The sequence below is a fragment of the Nyctereutes procyonoides genome, unplaced genomic scaffold (assembly GCF_905146905.1).
Source record: "Nyctereutes procyonoides isolate TBG_1078 unplaced genomic scaffold, NYPRO_anot_genome, whole genome shotgun sequence".
Taxonomy (NCBI): domain Eukaryota; kingdom Metazoa; phylum Chordata; class Mammalia; order Carnivora; family Canidae; genus Nyctereutes; species Nyctereutes procyonoides.
The window spans coordinates 11,761,138-11,774,529 of NW_026575134.1; positions in this window are offsets into that span (position 1 = coordinate 11,761,138).

Genomic DNA, 13,392 nt, shown 5'->3' on the forward strand with positions numbered 1-13,392 from the left:
ATTTTGAGGGGACACAATTTAGTCCATCACAATTAGCAATAGACATCAAACACATTATAAGTAGTATCTAAATAGCTTTGACAGACTGTATAGCCATTAATAACTACTCACTCACCCTTCTTTGAAAAGCATATATCCCTATCCTCTGCAATTTGACTGGAAGTTCTAGGAAGAGGAGGAAGCATTCATGTGCCACTCCCATTGACCCAGCCATGTGACCTGATTTGATCAGTGGTCGGTGAGTGTGTGGGGCATACCCCACACCCAAGCAGAAAACTGAAGAGCCACTGATTGGTTTCATCACGTTCTTGCTCCTTTCTGTCTGCCACAAGGATGGAATGTCTCAGATAAAGACTGCTCCTTCAGCCTAATATCCACAATGAAGAGACTGACAAGCAGAGCTGCCAAGGTGATGAGCAGCTGTCAATGTGTAAATGCAGGAGACAAGTAAATGTTTTTTTTTATTCACAAATAAATGTTTTTGCTTTATTTTGTTTTTTTTCTAAGTCACTGGGATTTAGGGATTGTTTATTACTGCACAGAAGGTGCCTAATATGATAACCAACAACAGTGATTTAAAAAAAAAAAGCAAATGCATATATATGCTTATTACTGTTGCCTGCAAAAAGCACAGAAATCCAGTGTGCCAGCTATATGGTCATTCTGATAAAGCTAAACTGCAAAAAGGGGAGCAGAGCATAAATAATTTCCTGAGGACCCAGGGCGCGTTGGGCAAACTACTTTTCCCGTTTAGTGGAAGAACACGCTGGCCTCCCTCATGGTTCAGTCTTCTCTCTTAAATAAAAAGGAATTGACCACTTCTTCATTTGCAGCCCTGCCTCTCCCTGTCCTCTACTGTTCTTAGAGAATTATAGTGGATGTCAAAAATTAGAACTGTCTGCCCTCTCTTGGCAAACACAAAGACTCCTTAAACCAGGACAACTTCACCCAAACCAGAATCAGTTCTACCAAAACACATGCTAGGTTCACAATGTAATTCAATAACCAGACTTCAACATCCTGCCATTTCCCAGTTACTGAGTGAAGGTGACTACTGAGCTAGATCCTAAGGATTCAGCAGGATTGGAGCTGCGAGGAAAAGGAGAATGACATTCAAGGCAGACGGCACAGCTTAAACAGCAAAAAGTATATTTCAGAAGATGTGCCACTGAGGGTGCTTGTAGTAGAGGGTGCAGGAGTGGCTGCAGATAGCAGTGGAAACATAGCCGGAGGACCATCTCTGACAGCCAGGGTTGGGGGTTCCAAGCCTGAACACAACTCAGAAAAACAATGGGCAAAACCTTAAATGTTATGGAACACAAGTATTTGTATTTATATCTGATTTTTAAAATATGTCTCTTTAATAAATATGTAATATCACATAGCAGTTAAAAACACAAGCTTTTGGGGCCCCTGGGTGGTTCAGTGATTGGGCGTCTGCCTTTGGCCCAAGGCGTGATCCCAGGGTCCTGGGATGGAGTCTCATATCGGGCTCCCCACAGGTAGCCTGCTTCTCCCTCTGCCTGTATCTCTGCCTCAATCTGTTCTCCCATGAATAAATAAATAAAATCTTTAAAAAAAAAACCACACACACAGAAGCTTTTTATGCAGTCTGGCTTCATACCACAGCTCAGCCATGAGTATGCCCTTATGTACTTGAGTACATTAATTTACCTGTAGAAACCCAGATTCTTCTTCTGCATAACAGAATGTGATAATAATAGTGTTTTCCTTCTAGAATGATGGCCATCGAATATAATGATGCACGTAGACTTCTGGCAAAATATCTGAGTCAAAGTAAAAGCTCCAAAAATAGTACTTGCTGCTGAAATTATTGCTGCACCATTGTTCAGAAATGAAAATTTAGTAATTTGCTTCTGCAAGACTTGGCCATCTGTGTCCTTTGGTTTCCAACATCCGAATACTGCTTCATATCTGTCCTAAAATGTGTGTAAGGCAAAGCCAAAGACACAGCCCCACACAGGACACGTGACAATCAGTGACATACGTGGCTTGAACGGAGAGGCCCAAGTTCGTGTCTCAGCTCAAAAGGGCTAAGCTCAAACAGTTCCAAAGCAGCCGTGGGCCTCACTTTGGCGATGACACCAGATACAACTCCAGGGCAGGGAACAGAAAGAACAGCCTTCAGGGAGCTACCTGGGAAACCATTCCTTTTGATCACATTGTCAAGGCTTCAGGGCAGTTTGCAGAAAACTGATTCCGTATTAGACGGTCACATTTTCTCCTCGAGAATGTTACTTTCCTTTTCTTTACTGAATCACTGGCTTCATTATTTTGGGGCTTATGAGCTGAAATTTCTGCCTTCCTTGAATCAAACCCTGTGGTTAGATCGTGGTTCTTTTGTACTTATGCTGATCGGTAGTTTTGAAGAAGGGGAGGGGGGGAGAAGGAAAAGAAAATTATGAGGATAAAACCACCAGTCGGCTTTTTCCTCCTTAAATATTTTCAAGTTTAGTTTTAGATAAAACAGTATTTGATCAATGGGTCTTTAAAACAATATTACTGTACTGTGAGAACTTTGAGGGAGTGTTGTCATGGAAATGGGAAGTAGCTCCATCCAGAATCATTTTTCCCCTTTCCCACAAAAAGTAAAAAAACATATGTGCACAGGCCTCGAATGGACAGCAAATATTGATTTTTGTTTCTAGGCAGGCACTCCCTCATACTTTTTTTCTGAGTTTTTAACCGGAAAAGCTGTTTCTGTTATTAATCAAATGCTCTTATAAGATATCCTGAGCTGCTTTATGATACAGTATATCATCCTGAATATAATAGCCGTTTTTATTACGGATGGGTTGAGTGTTCTCCTTAAATATCACATTTTTATTTTGTAATACCAATTATTCTACATAATTTTTTAAGTTTTTTAATTTATTTTGAGAGATAGAGAAAGAGAGAGAGCACAAGTGGGAGGAGGGGCAGGGGGAAAGAATCTCAAGCAGACTCTGCGCTGAGCGTGGAGCCCGACACAGGGCTCCCTCTCACAACCCTGAGACCGTGATCTGAGGGAAAATAAAGAGACACTTAACAGACTCAGACGCCCAGGTGTCCCAGGAATAATGTTTTACTATATCAGTGAACACTATATCCAAGTGCCCCAGGAATAATGTTTTAATCAAAAGATTTACTCAGATCAACTCTTTCTCTCTCTCTCCTGCCTTCGTTCCCCATTTCCTTCTCTCTTTCTGCCTTTCTCACATCCATTTGTTTATTCAATCATTCAATCTACATTTATTAGCACTTAAAGGAGCTAAAGAGTTAAAGAGAGGAATAGATTTGGAAATGATCATAATTCAGAAAGCCCCTCAATCATAATGATCAAGTTTCTCCAAATACTTACGACGACCACAATCAAACGTCCACTGCTTTTCCTCCTTCCGGTCTCCAAGGTCATGACTCCCGACCATCAGGGTCCACTGAGTTTCCAGAAACACGGTGCAGTTCGAATGTTGATGTGGAGGATTTAAAAAAAAAAAATTATCTTCATGGCTGCCTGATTTGCTTCTGCTTGGTCAGGCAAAGGAATCCATATACGCCCTGCCCAAATTTTAGGGTCCAGGATGACCTTGAAGTGTGGACAGCTGAAGTCTTTCCTTTATTGGACAGAGAAGTGGGGAAGATGCGAGCCTTCCGCGCAGAGAGCATCCCCGGGCTGGGCAGGGCCACCCGGGCTGTGTGCTGTGTCCTGGCCGCGCCCTCGGAACGAGAAACCCAGTGACTCAAACATGCTTCTTCCAAAGAGACGTGAGCGCTCACACTGGAGTATGTCTCTTGAAAAATCAAAAAAAGGCAAAAACACCTGCAGGGTAGTGTGAAAGAGCGCTACCCTTTGGGGGTCTGCGTTTGCATCCCTGCGGTGCACGACCCCCGTGGTCACGAGAACTGCTCTGCGTTTACCTTCTGGCAAAGGCGACTCTCCTCTTGGTCGCTGGCTGTCTGGGAAGCAGCTGCCTTAATTTAGCAAACTACCTTGACAGATCCCTCGGGATGACAGCTGAGACAGTCACTGAGAGCGTTGGTGAGGGAAGACAGGAAGCAAAGGAGAGAGCCCAAATGCTCTCAGTCAGAGAAGGACAGGGATCTGGAACCCAGAGAGAAAAAAGGGGAAGGAGAGACGGTTGCTGAAAGAGATGGCCAAGCAACGTGGGGCAGTTGCCAAGAGCCTCTTAAGTTGTCACGTTGGATCTTAGGCCGTGGGCCATGCTATCTGTAAACTCTCTCTATCTGCCTAAAATTGCAGCAAAGACCTTGCATCATTTGTTAGTGCAAATGATGGGGGGAGGTTGGATCCATGTGTCAATCAGCGCCAAAATCTAGATAATAACAGCAAGTGATGGGGCCGAGCATGATTTAGCAGTGTCTGGAAGTCGTGGCTGGAGGGGACTGTGATAATGGAACCCTTCCAGGAATTCGCTGTGTGCAGGTAATGGGGACAAAGTGCTGGGCATGGAGGGAGAAAAAAAAAATTAAGAACTAGAGACGCATATATTGGGATTACCCAACATGGGAACTCACTGCTGAGGAGTGATTGTTAATGGAGGTTTGCAAAAACCTTTTGGAGTTCCCAAGGACACGATGGCTGAGTAGAGTAAGAAGGAATTCATACTCAGCCATCAGAAAGGACAAATATCCGCCATTTGCCTCAACGTGGATGGAACTGGAGGGTATTATGCTGAGTGAAATAAGTCGATCAGAGAATGACAATCATCATATGGTCTCACTCATAAGTGGAATATAAGAAATAGTGAAGGGGTCTATAAGGTAAGGAGGGGAACTGAGTGGGGGGAAATTAGAGAGGGAGACAAACCATGAGAGACTCCTAAGTCTGGGAAACAAAGGGTTGCAGAAGGGGAGGTGGGTGGAAGGATGGAGTGACTGGGTGACAGGCACTAAGGGGGGCACTTGATGGGATGAGCACTGGGTGTTACACTAGATGTTGGCAAATTAAATTTAATTTTAAAAAAGGGAGGAAAAAGGGAATTCATACTGGCAAATGAGCATTTGCCCAAAACATTCCATTGATGATGACTAGAGCAGATGGTTCTTGCTAGACAAACTTCCTTCCAAATTCCCTAACATTCCTGCTACGGGGCAGGTCCGATTTATTTAAGGAGGCTGCTACTGGAAGAGCCTCAAGCCCTCTTCAAAGATCTCCCCTACATGGTTCTCTGTGAGCTCTCCCCTGCCCTTAAGGGGCTCAGCACCAGAGCATGTGAAGTATCAGCCAGGTAGATAAGTATGAAAATAATGCTTTCAGGCAGAGTCACGAAGCAGTTAAGGACCTAAAATAAGTCCGGTGTGACCAGAGTGGCCCAGGAGGCAAATCCTTAATTAGTACTAGGTCACAGCCGGTAAAAAACAAGTCCAAATATCAGAGTATGAACTGAGCCAAATCAGGAGGAAAAAACTGACTGGAAATCAGGAGGGAATGCACAAAATAGGAGAGATTTCAGAGATGGGACAGAGGTGACGGTGTCCGTTAAACCGCTGGGTCCCTGGCTTGCCGGTACTTGCTGTCAGCCATGTGGTTTGGGTTTCTGGCTGAGTTGGTTCAACTTAAATATATAGGTTCAGGACAGAGCGTCTTGAGGAAAGAGCCCAGAGAACCCAATGGTGTGGCTGGATCCTCATGGGAGTGACAGAAACCAATATGACTCAGGCCTTCTTGCTCATTCACCAAACCCAGGACCTAGGCTTTGTGGTCCAGTTGAAAGCACATCATCATCTACAAGAGAAAGAAAACCGATTGGTTCTCTACTCATCTGACAAGTTATTAGTTTTTTCTTTCAAGAGACCCCTTTTATGGTTCTGAGCGTGTAAACATTACGATAAAAAATACCTACCTTTCTAGACTATTTGTGAGGATCAAATAAAGTGTATCTGTGAAATGTAAGGGGATTGTGCGATGCTTAGTAAATGCTGGTTTGAATTTTCTCCTGCCTCCCTGCATCTCCCTCCTCTCTTTCTTCCCTGTTCTTCCCTTTTACCTTCCACAGTAGATCCCCTGGGAGCATCACTCCCTGAGCATCAGACCCACCAAGACTTCCTACTCGGTGTTAGTTTCCAGCATTCACAGAGACCTCGCCACAGTGACCTTCTAGTGAGTTAATCTACTGGCTTCCTCCCACACCAGCTCAGTGAGGGTGATGCTCGATGCCCACATGGACGTAAGCAGAGGGTGACTGCAACCCTGATGAGTAGAAACCTCAGCAAACTCAAAGCATGTGTTTTATATGTCAGGAGAGAGCACAAGGGAAAACCACCTATCGACAGTTTCCACGGCAGACTGGGGAGGCCTGGCTGAGCGCACCCTGCCAGTCACTGCTCCAGCCTCCCTAAAGGTAGCTCGTTCCCCCTTTGCCCGCAGCAAATCCATGTTGCTGGTCCAAATGGTGTGGATTTGGTAACATCCCCGAAAAAGAAGTTACCTAGAGTTATCAAACAGACCGTATTGATAGTCACATGACCCAAATTGTGCACTATTTCTGTTGTAAGCAGATGGAAAGGGCAACTCCCGTCCAGGGAAAAGTTTTGGAAGCATCTGCAAAAGTGCAGTAGCTGAAACCACGCAACGGGATAATATCACTCAGGGAGAGAGAGAGTGGACAGAGAAAAATGACACTGAAAGGCTAGCCAGAGTAATAGGAATTTGCCAGAATAAACTAGCATCTCTAAAGAACCAAGGCTAATAATAATAATAATAATAATTTTTAAAAAAGAACCAAGGCTAAAAATTTCAAGAAATTAAGAGTATGGCCTAACATACAGTTTGAGTAAGATGGAGAAGCCTCTCTATGGTTTCTCCTAGGTTCCCAGATTCCTGCTCCCAAATGCCTTTCAGCCATATCTCACTCCGTTCTCTCATTTTCCTACCTCTAGCTCGCTGTTCCAGCCTTTCCAGGCTTTCTTTTAGTTCGTCTAATGTACCGTGTTCCCTCGTACCACAGGGCCTTTGTACATGCTGTTCCTCTGCCTAGAGAAGTCCTCTTCCTCCAAAGTGCACTTTACTTTATCTTTACAATCTCAGATGAAGCATCATTTCCTCCATGAAGCCTTCCGTGACCGATCCAGGCCAAGCCAAACTCCTCAATTGTATGCTATAATAAAATCATATTTCTTCCTATCCTAGAACTAATCTCAATATAAGCATACATTCATTTGTGTTATCTGGTTAAAAAAATATTTTACCCACTGGATTGTAAATTTTTTGAGTGTAAGACTCAAGGTAATTCTTGAGTAGAGCCATCCAGATTTTAACCAAACACAGTTGTTCCGATCATAATCAAGTCTGGTGTGGAAAGAGACTTTACGTATTCTCTGCCCATTTATATATGCCCAAGTAACCCCATCAAAATCACCTTGACGCCTCTCCATGATTTGGTACTCAAGATACACCCCGGCACGTGTCAAGCCTATGAACTTGGTGGTTAGGATGATATAAGCTAAGCTATGAAGCAGATTTTCTAGCCACTAGTTCTTACTCTTTAGAAAGGCTACAAACTCCTTTAAGAACCCAATTAAAGGGATACTTGAGTGGCTCGGTGGTTGAGCATCTGCCTTCGGCTCAGGGCATGATCCCAGGGTCCTGGGATCAAGTCTCACATTGGGCTCCCTTCAGAGAGCCTGGTTCTCCCCCTGCCTGTGTCTCTGCCTCTGTGTGTGTCTCTTATGAAAAAATAAATTTTTAAAAAAGAACCCAATTAAAGCTGTGGATATTGCTAAGAGTTGAATTGTGTCTCCTCTAAAAAATTATATTGGAGACCAAACCACCAGTACCCGTTAATGTGATCTTATTTGGAAATAGGGCCTTTGCCGATGATCAAGTTTAAGATGAGGCCATTAGGTTGGGCCCTAATCTAACATAACCGATGTCCTTATATTAAGGGGAAATCTGGACCCAGAGACACATACAGAGGGAAACCATGTGGACACAGCAAGAGCACCATCTACATATAAATCAAGAAATACGTAAGGACACCAGAATCTGGGATAGAGACTCCGAACAGGTTCTCCCTCATTGGCCTTAGCAGGAATCACTGCTGACACCTTGATTTTGGATTTCTATCCCCCAGAACTTCAAGGCAATAAACTTCTATTATTTACGTCACCAAGTTGGTGGTACTCAGGAAACTGGTGCAGGTCCCCTGTATTACGCAACTCTGCATGTAGTTTCAAGGTGTTCTCAGACCCACTAATGATTAGCCCAGGCGAATCATTCCTGCACAGACGCCCTAACATTCCAGCACCCAACACCCCCCACCCCAAGGATAAGGACAAAGAAAGAAGACAGAGTGGAACATTGGCTTCGGTGACTGTTTGCTACATGTTTGGCCTTTGCCGGACACTTGTCCTTTGTTTCTCCATCGAATCCTCATAACCCCTTGGAGAAGTAGATGTTAGTATCCTCATTTCAGACAGAGGAAATCGAGACCCACAAAGACTGAACATCTGCACAAATTCACACATCTAGAGAGTGGCTGTGCTGGGAATACAGCCTGAGTTTGTTTTACCCTGAAATCGATGCTTTTTCCATTCTTACCCAGCCTCTGAGCATGAGTGATATGTGAGATCCGAAGCACATGATGTGTGGTTTCCGGGGTTATGAGGTTACAGAGAGACCAGGGTTATACATGTGTCAGTGGCTTCGAGGGAAACAGGAGAACAGCTTTTTAAAAAAGAAGTTAAAGAGAGGCCATTCCTTTTGACTGCTTTCCTTTCATTGTTTGCCATTATAACTCCTTTAGAACTAAGGATTTGGGTATTGAAGGATTGTTTGCTCTTGCTAGTCAAAGATAGAGATAATAAAGCTTTAATTAAGTCATACTGATGATAATTATCAATAGGGATTTTAGGATTTTTAGGGATTGGACAGTAACATGGATGAGACAGAAAATCAAGTCCATCTCATTCAAAGAGCTTACTGATCACCTACTTCATATCTGGCTTCATTGTTCCATGACCAAAGTCTGGCCACATGGAGCCTTAAATCTAGAAGGGGAAACCAAGGCACATCAGTCCATACAATAAAGTAAAATGTTGTGTTATAGGCAAAAAAGAGTGTACTACACAGCAAATGGGGGGCGGGGAGGTAAAATACCCACTTCTAGTCAACCAGAAAACTAGATCTAAGTTTACCCCAAATTCTGAGCAGCGATTACCCTGGTACCAGTGGCTGAGAGAAACAGGTGGCTCCAGGCAGCAGAAACATGTGCAAATGTCCTGAGGCAACAGAATATAATACATTTGAAGACCTCAACACAATTTATCACATCCTGAGTATGGAATGGGAAGGGCAAGGAGGTAGACACTGGAGGGGTGTGCAGGAGCTAGACCCTGAAGGTCCCCAACTAGCTGTGTGATGGAGCTACCAGGAGCTGTGGGAGGCCATGACAGATTGGCAACAGGGGAGCCGTACCGGAGAGAGGGCTACTGGCTGTGGAAATCCAGCAAGGCTGTTAATCGGAGTCTCATTTGCTTCATCATAAGAGATAATAAGGCACATTGTGGAGACAAAATGACCACTTCCATGCACTTCTCTGGGAATAGTGCCCCACGCAGCACCAGCTCCTAGGACAGGAATACAGGCACAACCGGCAGAGGCCTGTGTTACTGGCAGATGCCCTATTCCAAACCCGTGGTGCGGAGCCCACATTCCCCCTGGATCATACACAAGTTTCCAATGGATGTGTCCTATTGGTCAGAGAGCGAGGCCTTTCCTTGTACCATCCTCATAGATAAGGTCTGGGGCCATCGAAGGCAGGGCCTCCACAGGCAGTGCGTGGTGGAGGGGCAGCAGGAAGAGTGCGGGGGGTGTGGGGGAGGAGGCATTCGATGGTGAGCTGCAGGCCGGTGGCCCAGGGAGGCCCACACCCTGCGTGGGCTTGGAGCTCCCCTAGGCTAATCTCATTCTGGGTTGTGGGGTGGTGGAGACTCGACGTCTGAAGGCTTCTGGATCTTTATGCCTTAATTCTGCTTCGTTTTGCAGCTTTTTACAAAGCTGAAAAGGTCTTTGGTTTTGCTTCATTGAGGCCTGAGAGAGGTAAAACTTAAAATTATCACCCTGCCTCACCTGCCATAGAAAAATTCCAGAAAATTCAGTTCGGTTGAGGACTTGCCTCTTGTCTCCCTTCAGGTGCAATTTTAGAGTCATAATATGTGTGGGTGTGAGTGACAGCTCTTCCAAACGTGCAGGGCCGTGGGCCCTGGGAGTTAAGGCCACCTGTATACTGCTCTCATCTCCAGCACCAGGCTTCTGACAATGGGAAGAGAACCCAGAGATGTCCGGGAACCAGAGAAAGCAGATTCTCCTTATTCTCAGGAGTTCTTTTCCTTAAAGACAGAATCTCACATATGCTGCGCACCCGCTGTGCTCGTGGAACTATTACAGTTGTTTCCCCATACATCACCTTTTAGTCTGCCAAATCAGTCATGTGATTATTAGGATTCTCATTTTTACAGCTATGGAAAATGTGGCCCAGAGAGGTCTATAGATTGGACCAGAATTTCACATGGGTGGTTTGACTTAAAAGCCTACTGCTTCCCCATCCCTCATTGTAGTTCGTCTCATTGCTTAAGGCCCAAAGTTCTACACGGTGATGGAGGTGAGAGCCTGACTTCTATGAATCCCAACTGTATCGTTCCCTGGCTCCGTGGCCCTGAACTAGCCACTTACTCTTGCTGTGCTTCCAGTTCCCTAACTATAAAATAGATAATAAAAATATCCATCTAATAGGACTAAGCACTAAATCCTAAAGTGAGTTAAGTAAGTTAGTACTTGTAAAAGACTTAGGACCGGGATGCCCGGGTGGCTCACTGGTTGAGCCTCTGCCTTTGGCTCAGGTCATGACCCCAGGGTCCTGGGATCAAGTCCCACGTGGGGCTCCCTGCAGGGAGCATGCTTCTCCTTCTGCCTGTGTCTCTGCCTCTCTCTGTGTCTCTCATGAATAAATAAATAAAATCTCAAAAAAAAAAAAAAAAGAACTTAGGACAGTGTCTAGTGTGATCAGTAAGTGTTATAAACAAGTTAGCCATTACTATTATTATAACTAGAAAGAGTAGCAAAGTCTCAGCTTCATCAGGGCAAAATAGGATATTGTCTAAGGTCTCTGGGATAAAAGTAAATACATCAGTATAAATAAATAAATATATATTTTTTAAAAGACAAAGAACATTCAATACCCAACCAACCACAAAATCTCATTCCAAGAAATCATCTTCCCTTTAAAAAAAGGGTGAAAAAAGAACCCTCCAAGGCAGATACATGAGAACTGTTGGTTTTTAAAAATTGTTTTCCAGTAAAGGCTAATTCTATTATTTACATCTCTCACACCCCCCTCCCATTTCACCACAGCTTCATTAAGAACCGGGATGAACTGAATTATACCATCTCAGTCCCATGATTATCTACCATTATTATTGGCATCCTGAGGTAGAGTACATCCAGAGAATTTTAAAGGAGCTTTACAGTCATTAAAATCTTCAACCTCAAAGTTTATTCAGCTTATCCTCAGTTACAACTGGAATAATGGAAAGATGGAGATTCAGCGACATTCCTTGATGGGGCTAAGCATTAAGTCCTAAATTGTAGCTGTGGTTGTGGCCTAGAACTTTCTACAGTCTCTTTCTTCTCAGAATCTGTTGTTTTATGAATTTAGTTCAATTAGCAAATCTATATTGATCTTTTACTCGTGTGAATAGCTACAGAGAATTTAAGAAAAATTTAAAACAGGGATTACACTTGAGGAAAATGAAGTCTGGCACCCCTTCCCATTGTTTTCTTTTTTTTTTTTTTAAGATTTTATTTATTTATCATATGAGAGACACAGAGAGAGAGGGAGAGACACAGGCAGAGGGAGAAGCAGGCTTTATGAAGGGAGACCGATGTGGGCCTCAATCCTGGGACCCCAGGATCACATCCTGAGCCGAAGGCAGACGCTAAACCACTGAACCACCCAGGGATCCCTTCCATTCTGTTTTTTGTAGTGACTATACCAATTTACATTCCCCCTAACAGTGCAAAAGTGTTCCCCTTTCTCCACATCTTCATCAACGTTTTTTATTTTTTGCATGTTTAATAATAGTTATTCTGACAGGTATGAAGTGATATCAATGTGGTTTCCATTTGCATTTCTCTGGTGATTAATGATGAGTACTTTTTCATGTGCCGGTTGGCCATCTGTATCTATTTCTTGTCTACTCTGATCCTCTACCTATTTCTTAGACTATTTGTTTCTATTATTGAATTGGAGGAGCTCTTTATATGTTCAGATATTAACCTCTTATCAGATAAGTGGTTTGCAAATATTTTCCCCCATTCAGTAGGTTTCCTTTTTATTTTGCTTGTGGTTTCTTTTGGTGTGCAGAAGCTTTGTAGCTTGATATAGTTCCACCTCATTGTTTTGTTTTTGTTTTTGTTCTTTTGCTTTTTTGCCTTTGCTTTTGGTGTCATATCCAAAAGAAAAAAAATCACCGCTAAGGCAATAACGAGGGGCTTACCACCTATATTTTCCTCTAGGAGTTTTATGGTTTCAGGTCTTATGTTCAGGTCCTTAGTCCATTTTGAGTTAACTTTTATGCATAGTATAAGAAAGTGGTCCAGTTTCATTCTCTTGGATGTGGCTGTCCACTTTGCCCAACACTTTTTGAAGAGACTGTCCTTTCTGCATTGTATATACTCAGCTCTTTTGTCATGTTAATTAACCAAATATGCATGGGTGTATTTCTGGGCTATCCTGTTCCATCAATCAATGTGTCTGTTTTTTGCAAATACCATACTGTTTTGATCACTATAGCTTTGTAATATAGCTTGAAATTAGGAAGCGTGATGCCTCCAGCTTTGGTCTTCTTTCTTGGAATTGTTTTGGCTATTGGGATCTTCTATGATTTTTTCCTATTTCTATAAAAGTGCCATTGAAATTTTGATAGAAATTGCATTGTATCTATAGATTGCTTTGTGTAGTATGGACACTTAAACGATATTAATTCCTCCAGTCCATGAGCATGGAATATCTTTCCATTTATTTGTGTCTTCAATTTCTATCATCAGTGTCTTATAGTTTTCAGTGTATGAAACTTTCACCATGATCTTACTTCTTTTAACTGATCACTCTTTTTTTTGCTCACCTTAGAAATAATTCCTTGAGACCAGTAATTTTCCAGCAGCATCAGTATCACCTGGGAGCTTCGAAATGCAAATTGTCAGGCCTGACTCCAGATCTATTCAAATCAGAAATATGGGAACAGGAACCAGCAATCTGTTCTATTAACTCTTTCCAGCGATTTCAGTTCATGCTGCAATTTGAGAACCATTGCTCTAGGAATTCTACTTTATTCTCCCACCTCAATTTGGCCAAAGGAAGGTCTGTGGAGGAC